Source organism: Natrix helvetica, assembly GCF_964273705.1.
Source record: "Natrix helvetica genome assembly, chromosome: 9".
NCBI lineage: Eukaryota > Metazoa > Chordata > Lepidosauria > Squamata > Natricidae > Natrix > Natrix helvetica.
Window position 1 is genome coordinate 24937885 of NC_138560.1, and position 22571 is coordinate 24960455.

Genomic DNA, 22571 nt, shown 5'->3' on the forward strand with positions numbered 1-22571 from the left:
GGCCCTGAATGACCTGGAATAGGCCTATGACTGTCAAGATCGCCATGAGCTCCTGAACTACCCCAGACCCCACTTTCAATTTTATTTATTTTATTTTATTTATTTTATTTGACTTATCAGTCGCCCCCTCTCCACAAAGGGACTCGGGGCGACGTACAATCAAAACAAATATACAGATGTGGCATGGAGGAGGTGACATCAATGCTTAACAAATAAGATAAATAAATATTTATCTTAGGAAGGCGGACTAAACCTCCAGGACCATAAGCCCAGGAAATTCCACTCCCAACCAGTGGTGGGATTCAGCTGGTTTGCACAAACCTGCTGTTAATTTTTTGCGTAGTTTGGCAAACAAGTTGTTCCCACCACTGGTTGACCCCGCCCTGCCCACCAGGGTTGCCATTCAGGCTGGGGAGGCTGCAGGAGCATGGCTGGGAGCTGCGCTGATCATCTGGGAGGCCTCATCTGGGAGGCGGCAATGGAATGGCTGCCCATCAGCTGGGAGGCTGATCAATCAGTTCAGTCAGACCTTCCAACTTCACGATATCTCACCCTCCCACCCCAGAAGTTGGAAGGTCTGACTGAACTTTTTTAAAAACTGGTAGTCACATGATCTTCTTTTGTTGCCCTGCATGCAGGAGAACAGAGCTGGAAAGCAGGTTAGTGAGGGAATGGTGGTTGCTCTGGAATGAGGTGGAAGTGAGGATTTTGCATTATCTTTGCTCTTGGATGGGGTGGAAGTGAGAACTTTGCATTAAAAAAGTTCATTCAGACCTTGCAACTTCTCTGGGGAAAAAAGATCTCATGAAGTTGGAAGGTCTGAATGAACTTTTTTTTTACCTGGTAGTCACGTGGTCTTCTTTCGTTGCCCTGCATGCAGGAGAATGTCGCTGGAAATCAGTTTAGTGAGGGAATAGTGGCTGCTCTGGGATGCGGTGGAAGTGAGGATTTTGCATTATCTTCTCTTTGGGTTGGGATGGAAGTGAGGATTTTGCATTCATGATTGTAAGTAAATAAGTAAATAAGAACCAATAAAAGAGGAATGGAAAAATCCCTATATGCATATCAGCGTTTTTCAGTGTTGGCAAGTTTAAGATGGACGAACTTCATGGTGCCTGGGGAATTCTGGGAATTGAATTTGCCAATGTTGAGAAGCATGAGAAGCTTAGGATTTTCCATTCCTGTTTTATTTAGAGTTTGGTGCAATTAAGTAAGAAATAGTGATTAAAGGGATATCAACCATTCTGGACTTTTTGTGAGAAACTGAAATTAAAAGTTGATCTGGGCTTTAATGATTAGACATGGGATTATGGAAATAATGTAGACAAACGTTAATCGTAGAGCAAGAGTTTGATATATTTTTTTACTTATCTGTACCAAAGAAAGTTGGAAGTCATTCTTTTTGGATTTTCCTTCTTTTCCTCTTTCTTTCTTACACTTTCCCTCTTTTTCTTTCCTAAGCCTTTTCTTTTTTCAAATCTGTTTTTATTTGTTTATCCCTTAGCTTTGTATTTTTCTGATGTACGAAGGATCAAATACTCAGCCATTACAAATCTACATTCCTTATTTATAGAAATCATATCAAAATATAGAATGAAATCCACTGGGAGCCATCTCATATAAGGCAGGCTCTGGGTCCCTCTAACCCAGGGGTGTCCAAACTTGGCAATTTTAAAACTTGTGGACTTCAACTCCCAGAATTCCCCAGCTGGCTGGGGAATTCTGGGAGTTGAAGTCCACAAGTCTTAAAGTTGCCATGTTTGGACACCCCTGCTCTAACCAAAAAGTGTTTATCAATAGAAGAGAATATTTGTAGCTCAGGGTTGAAACTGTGGGGTCTTTGGTGCTTTCTGAGCTTGATGGTTTTCTTGCAGATGTTTCATTACCAAACTAGGTAATATCATCAGTACTAGAAGGAGTGGAGTTTGCTCTTATTTTCATATACTAGTGGCTTCCCCTGTCAGTGTTGATCAGTTGCTTCACAAACAGTGTTTTGATTGGTGCCAGGACTCTATAACCTCTGGCAGAGAAGGGCTAGTCTGCACCCCTCCTTCAAATGTTCTTTAAAATACAGAGTTTCCCAGCATTCCTTTAGGAACTGCCAATATGCAAACTGTGGTTACTCATCCTAAAATGAATCCTCTACCTGGAGCTTCTAAATTTGCTGTTTTCTGGGAAGCTGCGTAGCTAAAAGTCTACATTTAGTGTTCTTCTGACTTTGGGGATATTTCTTCATAACCAAACAAAAGTGTATTTTCTGTGCAGTTCACATCCCTTGCTCGCTGGATGTCACAAAGCAAAGCCCACATCTTGTAATTAACCCCTGTGCCCTATTTTGACTGTCAGAGTGCTGCAGAGAAGGCTTTGAAAAGAGAAATGGGGTTCCTTGGTCTTTCCACTCCTTTATTTTTTTCCCAGTTGGATCCCACAAATGTATAATCTATCTGGGGGAAAAAAGCAGAACACAGGACATGAAATAACAGAGTTGGAAGGGACCTTGGAGGTTTCCTTATCCAGCCCCCTGTTCAAGCAGCAGACCCTATACCACTTATTATAAGTATTTATAAATACTAGCTGCCTGAATATGGGGGTGTAAATATTTTTCTTATATTGACTATTGACTATACTGTATATTGCTTTACATTAGGACCTGTCTACATCTCTTTTGGGAGGCTTCACTAAAATCTTGGCCAAAAGATGAAAGGGAGATCCTGGGACAAGATGACGGGATTACAGGAGAATTGAGTATCTGTACCAACTTTGGAACTGCAGATCTGGCCCTGGCATCCATTCTGGAGAGCCTGCAGAAGCTCTGGCTTGTACAGCTGCAAAGTTGAGGTTAAGGAATTAGATGAAAATTGAGAGGATACTTAGGCTTCATTTATGAATCAGCAGACAGAGTCAGTTACAGGCTTCTCTTCCCATATATACCCCAAAGAAAACAGAACATATGTGCAGACATGCCCCCCTTCTCCCTCCCTCCCTCCCCCCTCTCTTTCTTCTCTTTCTCTCTCCCACCCTCTCCTGTTCTTGTGTAGAACAAGGTCACCCAAAGTCAAAAGGAGATTCCCTTGCATATCCAAGGTGGGAATAACTTTAGAAAAACACTGTTGAACCCAGCCTGAACGTGGATCCCGCCTACTCTCAGCCTCATCCAGTTTACAGGATTGTTCGCAGAACAGAAGGAGGCAGATCTCGTATTTTGCTCCTTGAGCTCATTTGGAGGAAGAAACTGAGAAATACAAATCAATATAATCTAATTAGGTGCCTAGAGAATTGCAAATGTTAAAATACAAAAGCCAACAAGGTCTCCTGACACTGAAACAGAAGATCTGCTTTCTGCTAATGAATTGGCGGATCCATCTGTTCCTGGCTGCATTTGTGTTTTTCATTCATCTATTAATTATTTTGAGTTGCTTATTACTCAACGAGAGCTACACAGTCGAGGGGGGGGGGAATGCTTCCTACCAATTGGATGCAAGTCTTGCAAGGTCCTGATTTTTTTTGGGGGGGGGGGGGAATTCCGGACAAGAAAAACAGTTTATCATCCAAGGAAAGAGGAGGAGAAAAACTGTCATGGCTATTTTGTTTGCCTGGTTTTGTTTTCTATCGTTTTTAAAAGTAGGGATAAAGTTGTTCAGACATTAATTTTAGAAATTGCTTAAGGTGGATCGTTTTAAAAAGTCAGGATATTTTTGGCTGGAAGAGTTTGGGTCATTTTAAGACGGGGCTTCTCTTCATTTCACTTAGTGGGTGACTGATGGCAGGAGATGCGTCTTCAGGGACAGCCAAGGTGCAGCTGCTGAGACAGAGGAGGCTGAGGGTTGGTTGGGCAGCTTTGCCCCCCCCCTCAGTCCAGCTGGGTTTCCAGCCCAGGGAGGCAGGAAGGCCTCGTAGTAGCCCTCCCTTGTGGTGTCTCTGCTCATGTTCAGTAGCAGCTCCAGCAGAAAGGAAGACTCACCTCCTGCAAGTCATGATCCATGATGGAATGACCAATTGGATTGGGGACATTGGGCAAAGCTACCATATTATTCAAAGTATAAGACGTTCTGAATAATGGTGGGTTACGACCGGTATGCCCCGGTATGGGCATACCGGTGCCTGCCGGGAGCACTGGGTACCGTTCCGGTACGGTGCTCTGGAGGGCCCAAATGCCTGCCCACCGTCCTTACCTGTATTTGAGCTCTTCGGGGCTTCCGTGCATGCGCACAAAGCATATGGCGCCTGTGCGACGCTCTGCTGAGCAGTTGGAGCGTTGCGGAGGCCTCGCGGAGCATCGTAGACTGTAAGTACGCATGCGCACGCTGTGTGCGTTCATGTTGAGGATGCCAGGTCCCATTGCACCGTACTGGTTGCAATGGGATCTGAAATCCACCATTGGTTCCGAAGCATAAGACGCATCTAGTTTTTGGGGAGGAAAACAAGGGGAAAAATCTGCCTCCCAGCAATTTGCCTCCTTGCAACAAACAGAAAACAGTACAGAAGATATACACTGTTTGTGGTGTTACATTTCAGACTATACTTGTACAGATGCTGTTGAACTTGATGTGGCTTTCTAGGAGTAGAGTTATTCTCTGCTATTTAAAGGAAGATACAATAGCGCTGGGCCTCTTCAGATCAAGCATTTATTTTCAAAAGCTTCTTCGTTTTAAGTTGTCTAGAACAATAATAAAGCAGTCTTTAAAAAGTAAGTCTAATAATTCGAACATTCTATAGGCATTTATAGTTATTGACTTATCTCCTTGCAGCAAAGAGCAAACAGCCTGTTTCAGTTTAGCCCGATTAGAAGGGGAAAAAAAATCTGCCTCTGCCTCCCAGCAATTTGCTTCATTGCAGCAAACAGCAAGTTCACTTTCAATTTCAGCACCGGCCTCCCAATTGCCGCCTCTGCATGTCCCGTTTTCTCTGTTTGCTGCAAGGAGATAAATTGCTGGGAGGCAGAGGCCAAAGGGTGGGGGCCGGTGGGTGAGTGTGGCTACATTCGGTGTATAAGACGCATTCAAACTTTCACCATTCTTTTAGGGGGGGGGAAAGGTGCATCTTATATTCCAAAAAATACGGTATCTGGGCCCCAACTCTCCTTCCCTCCGACACTCCGTATTCAACATTAGAGTTACAAAGGTGACTCTCATCATAAAGACCTGCATACTAACAAACCTAGAGGTAAATGAGCTTCTCAACTAAACATGTTCAGTTTAGATTTTGGCAACTAACCTTTGTTCCCCCTGCCCCTTTGATAAGACTCTGTGTCAGGCTGGATGACTGCGGCAACTTTACAACTTGTGGATTTCAACCCCCAGACTTTCTGAGCCAGCCATGTTGCCACGGTTGCCCATCCCTCCCCATCCCAGGTCAGTCAAGCTTCTTCAGGAGTAGGCAGTGACGGGGGCTTGACAACAGCCCAGGATCAGCTCAAGGTCTACTGGGTTTTCTAGAGCCACGGCAGTTAATATTTCATTCTGGTTTGCATCTTGACTGAGCAATGAAGGCCTGAGCCTTAACTGCATTTGGGCTCACTTGATTGGTAGAATCGTGGATGTTCAACTTCTAATGTTGCTCTTGGTGTCTTTGATGTAGGCTTCCGGAGACAGTAAAAATCACACGTTTAGTCCCAAAAACTCTCTTTTATTTAAACGGCTGTGAATTATGGTCATTCACAGCCCGTAATGATTCACAAACAGCCTGTGAAGAGTCCGACAGAAGTCTGCCACAATCTTTCAGGGTAAGACTGATAAGCACCCACCTTTATCTCTGTCCCTTGTCCCTTGAAATCAGTGGTGGGTTGCAGGCGGTACGCCCCGATATGGGCATACCGGAGCCTGCCCGGAGTACTGGGTACCATTCTGTGCTTGGAGGGCCCACCTGCCCTCCCGAGCTCCTTACCTGTCTTTAAAGCCTTTGGCGCTTCCCCGCACATGCATGGTGCATACAGTGCCTGCACGACACTCCACCGAGCAGCTGGAGCATCGTGGAGGCTTGCGGAGGTGTCGCTGGAAGGTAAGGCACATGCATGCACTGCACGTGCATTCATGTGGAGGATGCTGGGCCCCATTGCAACCATACCGGTTGCAACAGGATCCTGAACCCACCACTGCTTGAAATAATGCCAGAGATCTAATTGCCAATTAGTTTGCAAGGCCAAACGGAGCACAAACAGAGCTTCAGAGTTTAAACCGACCAGAATGAACAAAATTGCTTCCTGCACAGGCTCCCATGCCTTTGCTCCTCCTTTATGTACCATGGGAGGGGCCAATATTCCCAAAGCTTTACTCCTGAGTCGCCCCTTTTGTCTTACTGTTCTTGCTTTCTGGCAGCTCTGCGCATGTGCACACTGGGAACAGGCTCCCCCTGTTCCTCTACCTTGCTGATGTCAGGCTTTGGAGGCTCCAGAGGCAGCACATAATTCCTAGATGGCCCTGGGCCCCTCTCTGCCTCCGATGCAGAGCCCTCATCTGAGCCTTCCCCAGACCCAACCTCCTCCCTGTCCAACTCTGCTGCCAGCTTTGCAGGCTGCCAGCGGATCACAACAGTCTTTTAATCTGGATAAATTCCCGCGGTTTGAGCATCACCACAGATGAAGCTTTTTGTGCTTACATGGATTAGTTGACAAAGAAGAAGAGGGATGCCAGCACATTTCCTGGGGATAAGAAACTCTTCTGCTGAATCCCCCATAGGCTGACCACCAAACTCAGCAATGCTTCAGCGAGCAATCATTTGTATCCGTTCAAATGGGAGCATTCCATAGCAGCACACGATGGTTGAAAGGGTTGGATGCTATCCAAAGGCCACAATGACTGTGCCTGTGATTTGGCATTGATTGAAACTACACTGGGTTCAGTTCAACATTTTCGCCCACCCAGAGCTTCCCTGATTGAGATCCAGTTTCTTTAGTTTGAATCACTTTGGCTGAAAGAATGACATACTGGGCAGGGCCACGGCAATCCGGTGTGTAAATAGTGCACCACAGAAGGACATGTGGGTGTGCCAGTTGCAAATTTTAAAAAGGATCCAAAGCTCCACAAGAGTTCTAGAGTGGGAGACTATCCAAGAAGGAGAAGATAACAATATTTTGAATAATCTAAGCATGGTGACGGTGGTCAAGGTTGTGGTCATGGTGAATCCTGCACAAGAGCCCCTCGAATGCCAGTCTCAGTGGGTCTCCATGATTGACACCTGCTAGAGCTGGTCCCAGCAAGGTGGCAGTGAAGGACTCTTCCAGAATGGAGTTGCTGGCCCATCGTTGGAAGTTGACAGCAGAATTTCAAGAGTCATTCCAAGGTGCTTGATTAGCTCAGGCTGAATGTCACCCAGGCAAACGCTTTGCCAGATTTCATAAGCTTAATGGCATTTTCTAACTCCATCACTACAAAATGTATTTAAAATTTTCATTCTCTCAATGTTCTTGCCATTAAATCTCTCTTCCTGTAATTTGTTTGGAGGGTTTCTGTTTAGAAAGCAATTGCTTTATTGTTGAGCTGGCTGGTACAGTCTGATACGGTTCCATTTTCTTTTGGTTATTGTTCATCTCTCTCTCTCTCTCTCTCTCTCTCTCTCTCTCTCTCTCTCTCTCTCTCTCTCTTCCTCCCTCCCTCCCTCCCTCCCTCCCTCCCCTTCCCTCCCTCCCTCCCTCTCTGTATTAAAGACTGTTTAAAAAGATTAAAATGTAATACAAAGTGAGAAAAATAAAAGAAGAAAGAAATAAAAGAAAAAGTAAAACATGAATCATAAGTTCATTTTTCCTGTTTCATCCAAAAAGGCTACAAAGAGTGTCCAGTCAGCATTTTTTGATCACAGAAGTCAATCTGCACATCTCGGTTCCCTCCCTTCACCAAACATTCCTCCATTGTAGGTGGTACCAAATGTTTTCAACTTTGTGCATGCAATAATTTTGCTTATATAAAAATAGAGTTCCATGCCCTCTTTCCAGCAGTTTGCCTCTCAGGCCCCAAAGAAAATTCTCTGGTTTCAGTTGTATATTAATCTTTAAAATCCTTTGAATTAGTAGATGCATCAGAATCCAGGATTTTCTAGGGTTTTTTTTTTCATATTGACCAAACATATAAAATGTTCCTTCCTGTTCAGATTTCCAACATAAGTTTGAAGTGCCTTTATACCAGTGGTTCTCAACCTGTGGGGCGGGACCCCTTTGGGGGTCGAACGACCCTTTAACAGGGGTCACCTAAGACCATCTGAAAACACATATTTTTGATGGTTTTAGGAACCGAGACACCAATTTTATGGTTGGGCATCACCACAACATGAGGAACTGTATTAAAGGGTCACGGCATTGGGAAGGTTGAGAACCACTGCTTTCTACCATCACAGAGAAGGGTGGGGTGGGTGGGTGGGGTAAACCTGTTCTCCAAAGCACTTTGGTGTAGAACAAGAAGTAACGGAGGGAAGCTTATCAAAGAAAGTTCCAACAAGAACTTAGGAGAAGTTTCTTGACAGTGGGAACAATTATATTGTGGAATGGCTTGCCTTCAGAAGTTGTGGGTGCTCCCATCACTGGGGTTTTTGAAGAAGAGATGGCATAGCGTCTCCTGCTTGAGCAGGGGATTGGACTAAAAATTCTTCAAGATTTTCATCCATGGAATCCTTCCTGGGCTCTTTCTAATGTTGTAGAACTCTTGTAAAGTGTGAGGCACATTTGACTTTTTTTCTGTTGTTTGTGTCTGTATTATATTGAATTCCACTATGAGATGGTCATTCTCTCCCAAAGTTCTCGCAATTTCAATCCCTTCTATCATTTCTTCTCTATTAGTAAGAATTAGGTCCAGTATAGCTGACTCTCTTGTTCTCTTCTCTACTTTTTGGGAGAAAAAATTGTTTGCTCAGTTTGTCAGGGATTTGTTTAATGTCCCACTTGCTGCAGAGTTTGTCTCCCAGTTGGTAAAAAGATAGTTAAAGGTCCCCATTACTACTATGGTGTCTTTTCTGCATACATTTGTTAACTGGTTAGCAAAACATTCATCTATTTCTTCTGCTTGGTTTGATGTCTTGTAGTATGCACTTATGGCAGTGCCAGTCTTTTTTATTAGCCCATATGCATTCTAGGAGGTTTTCATCTTTACTTTGCATTTCTAAAGAGGTGTATCTATCTCTTACATATATTGCAACTCCAGCCCCTCTTTTATTAGGTCTGTTTCTTTTGAGCAATTTAAATCCCTCTAGCTGTAAGTTCCAGTCATGGAAGCCTGACAGCCTGACGAGAGAGCCCTTTGCATCCCATTCTCGCAGTGCTAACTTTAGATCTTTAACTATCAGCCAGTCTTTATTCCCTTTTGGGTGAAGGTTATTGAGAAAAAGGTAGGGTGACAATTACAAAAAAGCTCTGGAAGAACTAGATTATCTGTTGCAGAATTGAGATCCAGGCATGAGATGGGATCTATTGTTTGCTCTTATGGATGTCCTGTTATGGACTTACATGGTGGAACATTGCCTTTCTTCTCCTGCTGAGACTCTCATTTCCCTTCAGTATCACTCTGGTATTCTTCAGAACCTTCTGTGAAATTCAGTGATCGGAAGCATCATTTTGCAGTGATCCTGCTCCTTCCTGATGGGGCAATTCCAGTTGATGTGTATGAGAGAAGAGAGATCAAACCATCAAACCTTCAGGCACTTCACTTTATGATGTCCACTCCACTTATGATGCTCAAATCTCTCTTACATTTCTTTAATATCCATATAAAGCTACTGGGGGGATTAATCTGATGATTTGTATGATATGATCTGCAGACTGATGATCCCCAGTTAAACAAAATATCCATCCCAGACCAAATGTGAGATAGAGTGAAAACCTTGACCCAGGATCTAAACTTTACAAGGTTTGGATGTGTTGTGGCCTGCCAGCAGCCTGTGGAGCTGGCAGCAAAGTCAGACAGTGAGGAGGTTGGGGAGCAACATGGGCCAATCCGGGAGTCTGGGGAAGGCTCGGACGAGGGCTCTGTGTCAGAGGCAGAGGGGGGGGACCAGGGCCATCTGGAAGTTATGTGCTGCCTCCGGAACCTCCAGAGTCTGACATCAGCAAGGCAGAAGAACAGGGGAGCCTGTTCCCAGTGTGCACGTGCGCAGAGCTGCCAGAAGGCAAGAACAGTTAAGACAAAAGGGGTGACTCGGGAGTAAGGCTTGGAGATGATTGGCCCCTCCCATAAGCCATAAAGGAGGAGCAAAGGCACGTGGGCCTTTGCAGGAAGCAACTTTGTTCATTCTGGTCGGTTTAAACTCTGAAGTTCCGTTTTGACTCTGTGCTCCGTGTGGCCTTGCAAAGCTAATTGGCAATTGGGTCTTTGGCAGCTTTTCAAGGGAGATAAAGATGGGAGCTTATCAGCTTTATCCCAAAACATTATGGCAGACTTCTGTCGGACTCTTTACAAACTATTTGTGACTCATTCAGGGCTGTGAATGAACATAATTCACAGCCGTTGAAATAAAAAGAGGGTTTTGGGGACTAAGCTTGTGATTTTTATTGTCTCAGGAAGCCAAGGTCAGAACAGGATGAGGATGAGGATGAAGCTCAAGCCAAACAAAACAATATGGATTCCAAAATGGTTTCAGTTTTAATTCTAAATATAGTTGAATTTGCACAAAGGAACTGTTTCGTAATCTGGGGGTCTTTCTGGACTCATGGCTCCTGCTGAATCAGCAGGTGGAGGTTGTAACCAAAAAGGTCTTTGTATAATTTTGTTTGGAGTTGAGTTTAAGTATGACGTTCATGGGATAGGAGGCACTTGGGATACTTACTCATACTCTTTATCATCTTGCAGTTGGTCTATCTTAAATCCCCTCTGCATATGACTGTCCTTGAACTTCAGATTGCTGAGAAACTAGACTTGGTGCGGATATGGCAGCCCAGATACTAACAAGAGTGTTGTATTACTCCCACATAACTTTTCTTCTGCAAGAGCATCATTGATTGTCTTTTTGTCTCTGGGTCCAATTTAAGGTGGTGGTAATAACTATGAAGTCCTGCATGGCTTAGTACCTGTCAAACTGCTTGTTTCTGGAAGACTCTGGCTGACCAAGGTAGGCCAACAGAGAGTATGTGTTGAGAGTCGTCACCCTCCTTGCAGTATGTAAGTAGGGATTTGGAGATTAATGTGTGGAGTATCCTTCCTGTGAAATCATTAGATGCAAGCATTGAAACCTCACTATTAATATCAAGAAAGCTGTTAAAGGAAGCTGTTATGCAGTTATTTAGGGATTAAGGATGTGATAATTAGCTATCTCAGATGTGTGTGGTGTTATTTACTATGATTTTATACTATTTTGACTTGCTCAGCTGAACAGCATAGAAGTACCCATAACAAATACAAGCAAATAATGAATAATAATCCTGATTCAGGTGTGAGACCAAGAACATATCTTAGTACATATGCCCTAGCATTACATTGCGGGCCTTTGAGAAAGACTACCGTTTTCTTAAATATTTGTCATTGCATCGAGAAGAGCTATGAAACCCTAAAACTTGGCTTTTTAAATCTGAACTAGGGTTAAAAAGTGTAATTATTAGGGTGATCTTGCAAAGAACAAGCGAACATTGAGGATTTGGCATGGGATCTAAGACAATCTTAATCCATGGTATTACTTCTGACAAAAATGAAATCTCATCTGGAACCTGTTTTCCTTTAAGAATCACGTATCCAGCTCTCCTATTACCTTAATGTCCTCCTTGATTCAAGTTATAATCCCATTTGTTGCTAGAGTTTGGGTCTTACTATTTTACAACTAGTATTGGGGTGGACTTCCCTGGCCATGGCAATAGGTATGGACCAGGGGTGGGTTCCGGTTTCCACTCAGAGACGCACGCTTGATGTAAAAACAAGATAGGCACCGCCGATAGAACCAGTTCGGGGGCATGGCCGGCTGAGTTACTACATACTTGTCTGAACCTGTAGGAACCCACCTCTGGTATGGACTCTGCAGAAATGCTGCCTGATATTTAAGGATAGCAGAAGTTCATAGCAGGGGTGAAATCCAGCAGGTTCTGACAGGTTCTGGAGAACCAGTAGTGGAAATTTTAAGTAGCTTGGAGACCCGGCATATGCTATCTCAGCTGGCTCCAGAGTGGGGAGGGAATCGGGATTTTGCAATATCCTTCCCCTGCCACACCCACCAAGTCACGCCCACAGAACCGGTAGTAAAAAAAATGAATTTCACCACTGGTTCCTAGACATGATGCACCTAATTTAGTTTCTTTATTATAGTCACAAGCTCTGTATCCTGCAGAAGAGAACAGTCTCTCTGGGCCTCATTTGCAGCATTTCAATCCTAGGCCCTTTTTTTCCTGTCTTTGGAGTCCCATGGAGTCTTAGCTGTTCTCATCCCAGTTTACATGTTGCAGACCTATGGTGGGTGTTCTGACCCCCCCTTCCTCTGTTGCCCACACAGTACACACACTCCGGAACAGTACAAGGGAACAAGGTTTATTACACCAACAGACAAGAGGCTTTGTGGCAGCAAGCCACCAAGACAGAACTCACAAAGACAGAACACACAAAAGCAGCAATCCAGCTTGCCAGGATCCCAGACTAGAGTTGCTGTCCAAAGTCCTTTGTTGATTGCTACGCAGAGCCTGTCCAGAGTCAACCCTTTTATAACCTAAAAAGGGCATCTCCCAACAGCACCTGAGAGCTCTTTACTGCCTATAATTACGCCCACGCTCCTTGCGTTTGTGGGCGCGCCGGAAACGAGCATCCCGAAATGCCCTACTAAGTCCTGAGTCACTATCCTCTCTGCTGCTCCAAGGCAGGGCAACGGGAGTCCTCCTCCTCTCGCTCTCACCGCTGCTCCATGCCTCTGGCGCCACCTGGTGGCCGACCAGACTCTCGGATTCCTGCTCAGCCTCCGAATCCTGTCCAGGATCGCACATCTCTTCTGTAGCTGACTCGTATGGAGTATCACTCTCGGAGTCTGGTGACAGCGGCACCGGCTGGGCCACAACACTATCCCTCACCGCAGGGCCCTTCCCCCGGGCCTGACGCTCGGGATGCGGTCGAGAGGGAAATTGTCCATGATAGGCCCGCACCAAAGCTGGAGCATGCACAGCCGTCGCATCGGTCCAGGACCCCCCGTCCGAGTCCTCGTCCGCCCAGTCGACCAAATACTGGAACCGACCCTTGAGCCATCTCGAGTCACGGATCCGGGTCACTCTGTGCGATGGCCGTGCATGCACGTCAGGCGACGACGGCAGGGGTGTAGAGGGACGTCGGAGAGGACAATCCGACCGCTCAGGGATCAGGAGCGAGCGATGGAACACCGGGTGTACTCGCATCGAGCGCGGGAGGGTCAGGCGATAGGCCACCGGATTGATAACGGCCTCCACAGGGAACGGCCCCAGATACCGGTGGTCCAACTTCATCGTAGGCCGGTGGGACGGAAGATGCCGCGTGGACAACCACACGCGATCACCCACGGCCAATTCCGGCACCGCACGGCGAGACCTGTCCGCCACCCGCTTGTAATCCTCCTTCGCCTGATTCAAGTAGCGGCGCACCATCTGGTGAACCGCCTGAAGCTCAGAGAGGAAATCCTGCGCTGCGGGGACCGGAGAGTCCATGGGGGTGAGAGGGAAAAAACGAGGGTGGTACCCGACGTTCGCCATGAAAGGCGTCGTCCGTGTGGAGGAGTGCTGCGAGTTGTTGAATGCAAACTCCGCCACGGCGAGGTACTCCGCCCAATTGTTCTGCTGCTGGTTCACGAAGCAGCGCAGATATTGTTCCAGAATCCCAATCACCTTCTCCTTCCCTCCATCGGTTTCGGGATGGTGCGCCGAGGACAGACAAACTTGAACGTCAAGAGCGGCTATCAGCCCTTTCCAGAACTAGGCCGTGAATTGTGTACCACGATCGGAGACGACCCGGTCAGGTAGGCCGTGCAGCCGGAACACGTGCTGGATGAACATGCGGGCGGTGGCGCGGGCTGTCGGCAATCTCCGGCAGGGGATGAAATGCGCCATCTTGGTGAGCATGTCCACCACCACTAGGACCGTAGTGAAACCGGACGACGGAGGCAGTTCCGTCAAGAAGTCCATGGACACGGCTCCCCAGGGTCTGTCCGGGGTCGGCAATGGCTGTAGCAAGCCTGGAGGAGCTCCCGTCGCTGATTTGGCCTGTCGACACTGCACACATGACGTGACGTACGTCTGCACGTCGTGTCGCAGGCGAGGCCACCAAAACGTACGGGAAACCAGGTGCAAAGTTTTGAACAGGCCAAAGTGTCCCGCTGCCGGAGTGTCATGACATTGGGAGAGAACCAATCCACGGAGCGGTCCTGCAGGCACGTAGAGCCGATCCCGATACCTCAAAAGGTCCTCGTCAAAGGTCCACGGGGATGTCGGCCCTACCTCTGCCCGCCGTTGTTCCACCCACTCGTCGTTTCGCTGCGCATTCCGTATCAACGACCGTAAATCCATGGGTTCCTGGATTGCAGCGAAGGACTCGACGGGTAGGACCGTCCGGGGGGGCAGGGAGTCAGCAGGGTCTGAGTACTCCGGCTTTCTAGATAGGGCATCCGCCCTCTGGTTCAAGGCACTGGGGATATACGTGACCTTGAAGTGGAACCGGGCAAAAAACAGAGACCACCGGATCTGGCGCTGATTGAGCTTCCGCGCTGTTGTCAAAAACTCCAGATTCCGATGGTCTGTCCAGACTTCGACCTGATGCCTGGCCCCCTCCAGGTGATGTTGCCAGGCTTCGAACGCCGCCTTGATAGCCAGCAACTCCTTCTCCCAGATGGTATAATTGCGCTCGGAAGGATTGAGTTTCCGAGAGTAATAGGCGCAAGGGAAAAGGGTGCCATCAGGGGCGTGAGCCTGCGATAACACCGCCCCCACCGCGATGTCGGACGCATCCGCCTCGACTACAAAGGGGCAATGGGGATCAGGGTGTTTCAAGATCGGCTCCTTTGTAAAAGCGCGCTTCAAGGCCACGAACGCTTGTTGTTCCGTGGACCCCCAGTGAAACGGCACTTTCTTTTGCAGGAGTCGAGTGAGGGGCGCGGTCAAGAAAGCAAAGCCGGGGATGAAGGACCGGTAGTAGTTGGCAAACCCGAGGAGTCTCTGAACGTCTTTCATCCGTCGAGGAGATTGCCAACTTCGTAATGCCTCCACCTTGCCTGGCTCCATCGCAATTCCTTCAGGGGATATACGGTGCCCCAGGAACTCGATGGTGGTCTGCCAGAACTGACACTTCTTCAGCTTGGCAAACAAGCGATGCTTTCGAAGGCGCTGCAAGACCTGACGCAAGTGCTGTTGATGATCCTTCCGGGACGTAGAGTAGATCAAGATGTCGTCCAGGTAGATGACGACAAACTGATCCAAAAGGTCCCGAAAGATATCGTTCATAAAATGTTGGAAGACAGCTGGGGCGTTGGTCAACCCGAACGGCATGACCGTATACTCAAAATGTCCGTATCGGGTGCCAAAGGCTGTCTTCCATTCGTCCCCCGCCCTGACTCGGACCAGATTGTAAGCTCCACGTAAGTCCAGTTTTGTAAACACCACGGCCTCCCGGAGCCGCTCCAACAACTCGGGAATCAGAGGCAACGGGTAGCGATTACGGATCGTGATGGCGTTCAAGCGCCGGTAATCGCAACAAAGTCTTAGATCCCCGGTCTTCTTTTTGACGAACAAAACCGGGGCAGACAAGGGCGAAGACGAAGGCCGGATAAAACCCCGGGCCAGGTTCTTGTCAAGGAAGTCCCACAATGCGGCCAACTCCGGTTCAGACATGGAGTATAGGCGGCCCGTCGGGAGTTTCGCATCAGGTACCAGGTCAATGGGACAGTCGTAAGGCCGGTGCGGTGGCAGTTGATCCGCCTCCTGCTCACTAAACACGTCCGCGAACTCCGCTAAATCCGGCGGCACTGTCACCTCGGCCGAACTGGGCACCTGAGCCGCGCAAACATGACGGGTATGGTCCACGCATTGCAAGGACGGGAACGAGATGCGGTTCTGCGACCAGTGGATCTGGGGATCGTGCGCCCGCAGCCAAGCCAAGCCCAACACCACGGGGAAATGCAGACCCGAAGCCACGTAAAATTGAATGGCCTCCTCATGCTCCCCGAGGATCAGGCACAAAGGCTGCGTGGCGTTCTTGATGGGCCCAGACAGAAGTACCCGGCCGTCAATGGTCTCCACTCGCATCGGAGGGTCTACCGGGCACAGAGGGACGTGATATTTCGTGACAAACGCTGCATCCATAAAATTCGTGGTAGCCCCGGAATCGACCAAGGCATGGGCTGGTATTCCCTGCGGACTACCCGACAAGAGAATGTGCGCTGCAAGAATCAGATGTCGTGGAGGCCCCTCCGCCTCTGTTCCAGCCTGTGTCCGACCCGAAGTCTCCCTCAGATCGGGCTTTCCCCGTTTCCCGAGACGGAGGTCCGTCGTTGAGGGGGGGCCGTAGACCGTGCAGCCCCTCTACCTCCCTTCTTGGGGCAACCCGTAGCCAGATGTCCCGGATCCCCACAGTAAAAACACAACCCCCCTGCACGCCGTCTCTCCATCTCCGTGCGTGACAAGCGGGGTCTGGCTGCACCCAACTCCATGGGCTCCTCTCGTGGGACAGGAGTCTCTCGTGGAACTGGCACTCTCAGCACCTCCCGGGACGCTCGGCGAGGCCTCCGCCTCTGCAGCCGGCCGTCAATCCGGAGGCATAGATGAACCAACGCGTCAAACGTTGGAGGCCTGTCCACTCTCACCAGCTCATCCTGCAGGTCCTCTGACAGGCCATCCTGAAAAGCATCCATAAGGGCTGGCTCATTCCACTCAGAGTCCTGACTGAGCAGCCGAAACTCGGTAATGTAGTCCAGTAAAGAACCACGCCCTTGGTGCAACTCTTTCAGGAGTCTGGTGGCTGTTTCTCCTTTGATGGGGTCTTCGAACGTCAGCCGAAGATGAGTGCAAAAACCCTGGAAGTCATCCAGCAGGGGGCTCGGCTGAGTCAGCAAAGGCGTAGCCCACCGTGCTGCTGTGCCTGAGAGCAAGCTTATCACAAAGCCCACCTTCGTCTGGTCGGTGGGAAAGTCCTCCGCTCTCAAGGCAATGAACAACCGGCATTGGCCCAGGAACGCCGGGAAAAGTTTCGGACTGCCATCAAACTTATCCGGCATGGCCACTGGGCATTTCCTTCGTTGCTGCTGGGGGGGTGGGGGGTTGGCAGGAGCAGACAGCTGTGCAACCTGCGCTGTTAGCAAGGCAAGTTGCTGTGCGAAGAGAGCATTCTCCGCCTGAAGTTGCTCCATCATAGCTGAATGGAGATACGTTTGGGGTAGCAATCAATCTGTTCTGACCCCCCCTTCCTCCGTTGCCCACACAGTACACACACTCCGGAACAGTACAAGGGAACAAGGTTTATTACACCAACAGACAAGGCTTTGTGGCAGCAAGCCACCAAGACAGAACTCACAAAGACAGAACACACAAAAGCAGCAATCCAGCTTGGCAGGATCCCAGACTAGAGTTGCTGTCCAAAGTCCTTTGTTGATTGCTACGCAGAGCCTGTCCAGAGTCAACCCTTTTATAACCTAAAAAGGGCGTCTCCCAACAGCACCTGAGAGCTCTTTACTGCCTATAATTACGCCCACGCTCCTTGCGTTTGTGGGCGCGCCGGAAACGAGCATCCCGAAACGCCCTACTAAGTCCTGAGTCACTATCCTCTCCGCTGCTCCAAGGCAGGGCAACGGGAGTCCTCCTCCTCTCGCTCTCACCGCTGCTCCATGCCTCTGGCGCCACCTGGTGGCCGACCAGACTCTCGGATTCCTGCTCAGCCTCCGAATCCTGTCCAGGATCGCACATCTCTTCTGTAGCTGACTCGTATGGAGTATCACTCTCGGAGTCTGGTGACAGCGGCACCGGCTGGGCCACAACAGGTGGGTTTCTTCCAGTTCGGACCGGTTCTCCCAAACCAGTAGATCTGCCATCAAGCAGAGACCAAACCGGTTCTCTGTTGCTTTGAAAGTGGGCCCCCCTGCCGCTGGGTTATACATACGGTTAAAAAACATGAAGACATGGTTTTGCCAGCAGGCCACAGAGCACTACGAACGCCACCAAATAGTTGGTCTAATTGTTGTCATCAGGGGGATCATTATGCTTTGTCAACCATGAAAGACAAGGAAGGGCTTTTGACTATACAGGTAGTCTCACTTAGCGACTTCTTCTTCAGCAACCATTCAAAGTTGCAACAGCGCTCAACAAGAAGACTTATGGCCGGTCCTTGAAGTTGTGGCTGTCGCAGTGTCCCCACAGTCACAGGATCATGACTGGGTCACTTGGCAACCGGCACACAGTTACAATGGTCACATCTTCCCACAGTCACATCACCACTTGTGATCTTCACTGCCAGCTTCCAATGTAAAGTCAATGAGGAAACCAGCCACCAGCTGATGTTGTGCTTAATGGCTGCACGTGATTCCTTAACCACCACAACCTGAACTGTCATTGTGCACTGAAGATCACATTTAATTTCGTTGTGCAAGGTGCAATAACAATAAACTAAACTAAACTTAGCTTTATTTCAGCTTCTGAAGCCCAGCTGATCGGGGGGGGATTAAATTGCCACTTCTCAGCTGTTTTCCTTGCTTTCTGAGCAAGTTTCTTTCAAGTGCACACATGTGCATGTGCAGCGAACTGGTAGGAATGCCAGTAGGAACCCACCACTGTTGCAGACCCTGGTTCCACATTTATGCAGTACTTCTGCCTGGCCTAAGCATCACCCATCCCAGACTTGTGTTGGAAGAAAAATCTGGTCCGGTTCCAAGCTGGGAGAAAGGCTCTGGAAATGAAATGGAGGCTGCAAGGAAATAGAGTTTATTTGGATTCCAGAAACTTCACTGACCGAAGGATGCTTGTGGGGTGGCTGACCCCTTGGCTTAGGAACGGGTGGATTTTTATAGGGTTTATAGGGATGCTCTAGGGCAGGGCTTCTCAATCTTGGTCACCTGAAGATGCGTGGACTTCAACTCCCAGAATCCCCCAGCCAGCAGAGCTAGAAGCCCTGCTCTAGGGGATTGTGCAATGTAGCAGCCTTGTGCTTTTTTCTATTCTAATAGTGGTGGGTTAATTCTATTGTGTCCTAGAGGCCATGCCCTGTTCTTACAATTTGGGTGGGGGGATGTGAATTCTTAACCCCATTAGCATCAGCCTGGTGGAGCTGTGGCTGAAGGCACTTTGTGAATAGATTGGCCCAGTCTTTCTTAATAGGTACAAAATATCCATCTCTAAAGACTTCAGGCATTTGCTGGAGGCTATTCCAATATTCAGGAAGACTGGGGCTGCTTTCTGCCTTTAAGAACATGTTTCTCCATTTTTTCTTTGGGCAAAATATAATATTCTGCCTCTTTTAATATCCCCCAAAATATTTCATTCTTGGTGGGAGCCAGGGGAGGGGGGGGGAGCTCCCGCCACTTGCCAGCTTCAACCCAGGGCCAATTATCACTTGACTTCGTTGAAAACAAATTACTTCTTACTCTCAATAGAAGAGAATATTTGTAGCTTAGGGTTGAACTATGGGGTCTTCTATCCTCTCAGAGCTTGGTTGTTTTCTTGCAAACATTTCATTACCCAACTAGATAACATCATCACTGCGAGTAGGGAGTGGGGATTTTGCTCTCATTTTATATACTAGTGCAGGGGTGTCAAACTCTCCTTGTCAGTGACTTTTTCCCCCTTCACTAAAACAGGTGGGGGCAGAAACAGCACGTGATGCATCTGACACCCCTGAACTAGTGCCTTGCCCTGCCAGTGGAAGTGGTTTTGGTGATTCCTTGATTGGGCTGTTGTTCAATGTTAGCTTCTTTGTCAGTTCCTTGATTGGGGTATTGTTTGCTTCTTGATTGTTGGCCTAATGTTAATCCTGATGTTAATCTCTGCTCATCTGGGTGTTGATTGCTGATGAGGTGGTCTTTTTGTTTTATTTTTTGGCCCAATCAAGGAACCACCAAAATCACTCCCACCAACACTGGCAGAGAAAGCCACTAGAATATCAATGGGAAATTTCAAAGGTGATGCTGGTGGAAGCCTTATTGCCTTTTTTAAAAATTCTAACCACCTTTGAAATTGGATTTCAGGTTAATTTTGTGACATGATATTAGTAGGATCAGTGATACAACAGAAACACAATTTCTCTTGGTTCACAAATAGGAACGTGGACACTCCTGCTATGGTCCCGCAGAGCTAATAATTGTGAAGTGTTGTGTTTATAGTTTACCGTAAATCAGGGAGAAGGAGATGTCAGTGGATTGCATGTAGGCCTTGATTCTAAAAAAATATTGATCCAGAAATGTAGCAGTGATGGACATGTCAGCAGGGTCCATGAAAGTCTTGGTGGGATGAACATGTGTAGACAACCAGGAAGACTTTGTACAAAAGATTTAATGAACACAAGTTTGAAATCAGAACTTCGTTGGATGTTGGGATTAAGGCTCCAGACTAGAAACTGAGAGGCTGTGAGTTCTAGTCCCATTTTAGGCACAAAGTCAGTTGGGTGGCTTTAGGCTAGTCCTTCCATTTCAGCCCTGAGAAGGAGGCAAGGTCAAACCAGTGGTGAAATTCAATTTTTTTTACTACCGGTTCTGTGGGCGTGGCTTGGTGGGCACAGCAGGGGAAGTATGCTGCAAAATCCCCATTCCTTCCCCACTCTGGGGCCAGCCAGATGTGGCATTTGCCGGTTCTCCGAACTACTCAAAATGTCCATAACCGGTTCTCCAGAACTTGTCAGAACCTGCTGGATTTCACCCCTGGGTCAAACCTCTGAAAAAAATGCTGCTAAGAAAACTGTGGGGACTTGTCCTGGCAATTGCCAGTCAGCATTGACTAGGAGGTACAAAAAAAATTGAGCGAGAGACTGTTACTCACATACATCAAAAGGTTTCCCGCAATCTCAGAAGGTTGCAAAAGCATAATGTGTTATTAACCTATTATAATTGTTAATTGATGAGATACTTGTAATCTGTCCCACATGTAACCAGTATTTGCATAAGCAACCTGTCTTTCCCTGTCTTCTGCTCCCTTTGCTCAGCCTCCCAATTTAAATCCAGATCAGTTTAGCCAATCTGTGTATCTGATGAGGTGGCTGCAGTTCACAAAAGCTTTTGCCTTTTTGGTAAAGCTTGTTTATCAGAAAAGATGCAGGCGATCTCTTCTAGGATATCTATTGAAAATGCTTAGATGGAAATATGAAAGTTTTAAGATGTAAGTGTTCTTTTGAAACTTCAACATCCAGAGCAATTATATTTTTGAACCAAAAAAAAGATTTTACATTCTCTATATGCTACTAAAATCCTCCTATCTGTTTGTAACCTTTAATTGTGTGAAACTGAAAGGCATAGGGCATCAATTATTGAACCAAGGTACAGTAACTTAAATGTTTAACTTACAAAATGCCATAAACCCATAACTCACATGGGAATAAAATGTGGGAAATTGTGGGTGCTTCAGTATTTCCAGGTTGCTGCTGCTTCACTGCGGCTGCTATGCTGCCACAGTCAGCTGTGATCATATGATCCTCACTTCCAACAATCTCTGACAGCTCCCCAATAGTCAATGGGAAAACCGGCAGGAAATCAAAAGTTGCACTGTTTGCTTGCCCATTGGTGGTCATTTTATTTCTCTGTTTCATTAAGGAATGATCTCTGAAAGGTGACCCAATAGCGTACAGATTGTCTAGTATTGTGATGGCGCACCTTTGGCACACATGCTACAGGTGGCACGCGGAGCCATATCTAGTGGCATGTGAGCTGTCAGCTCCAGCGCGCATGTGCGCACCAGCCAACTGATTTTTGACCTCCTGGAGGGCTGGGGGAGGAAAGCCTTTGGAGCCTGGGCAGGGTGAAAACAGGCTCCCTCAGCCGGAGGCCCTCCAGAAGCAGGAAATTGATTGTTTCCGAACTTCTGGTTGGCCCATTGGCCACATTTTTCACCCTCCCCAGGCTTTCCTGGAGCCTGGGGAGGGTGAAAAGGGCCTCCCCTGGAGGAAATACCAAGCTCAGCCTGGCGGTGAGTAGTGCGGCGCACCTGGTGGGGAGAGTGTGTGGAGGGGGTTGTGCACGCATGTGCTTGTGGGGGCTGTGCTTTGCATTATGGGTGCTGGCACGCACCCACTCTATCACGCATGCGCCCTTGCATTTTTGGCACCTAACAACAAAAAGGTTAGCCATCACTGGTCTAGTAAGATAGAAATGGGTTTAGGGCAATTTCTGCCTTCAGAAGTTAGAGCAAGTAGACAAGGGAAGTCACAGGGGAGCGGTCCCATTGAAACCCAGGAACTTTGGCATCAATTAATGATGACCAATAATTCTAACACTGTTCTTGTTTGTGCACCTCAAGCTCACATGAAAGGGCTTTTCTTTGAAATGCACTTGGGAGGGAAGAGGCATTTAGAAAGGTACCGGATTTTTCGGAGTATAAGATGTATTAAGATTTTGAAGAGGCAAATTAAAAAATAAAGTTTTTGCACTCTGCAGACCTCTCAAAAACAGCCCGTTTTTTTTTGCAAAAACTGGCCCATTGTTTTTTTTAAAGGATATGAATAGTCTTTAGGAGGCTTGTAGAGTGCTCCTGGGGGAGCACAAAA

The 22571-nt window shown here is 47.6% G+C and overlaps 1 protein-coding gene across 2 annotated transcripts in view; it reads left to right on the forward strand.

The window, feature by feature from the left end:
- The window catches only part of GRIK3 (glutamate ionotropic receptor kainate type subunit 3), a 301429-nt gene that overhangs the window by 138573 nt on the left and 140285 nt on the right, over positions 1-22571 (forward strand). Inside the window, exon 1 of one of the 2 annotated variants that reach the window (XM_081961776.1) lies at positions 10969-11025. The exons of the other annotated variant lie outside the window; for it this stretch is intronic. The gene's annotated coding sequence lies outside the window, so the exon portion shown is untranslated. Of the gene's footprint in view, positions 1-10968; positions 11026-22571 lie in introns of those variants that run through there. 2 annotated transcript variants of the gene reach the window in all.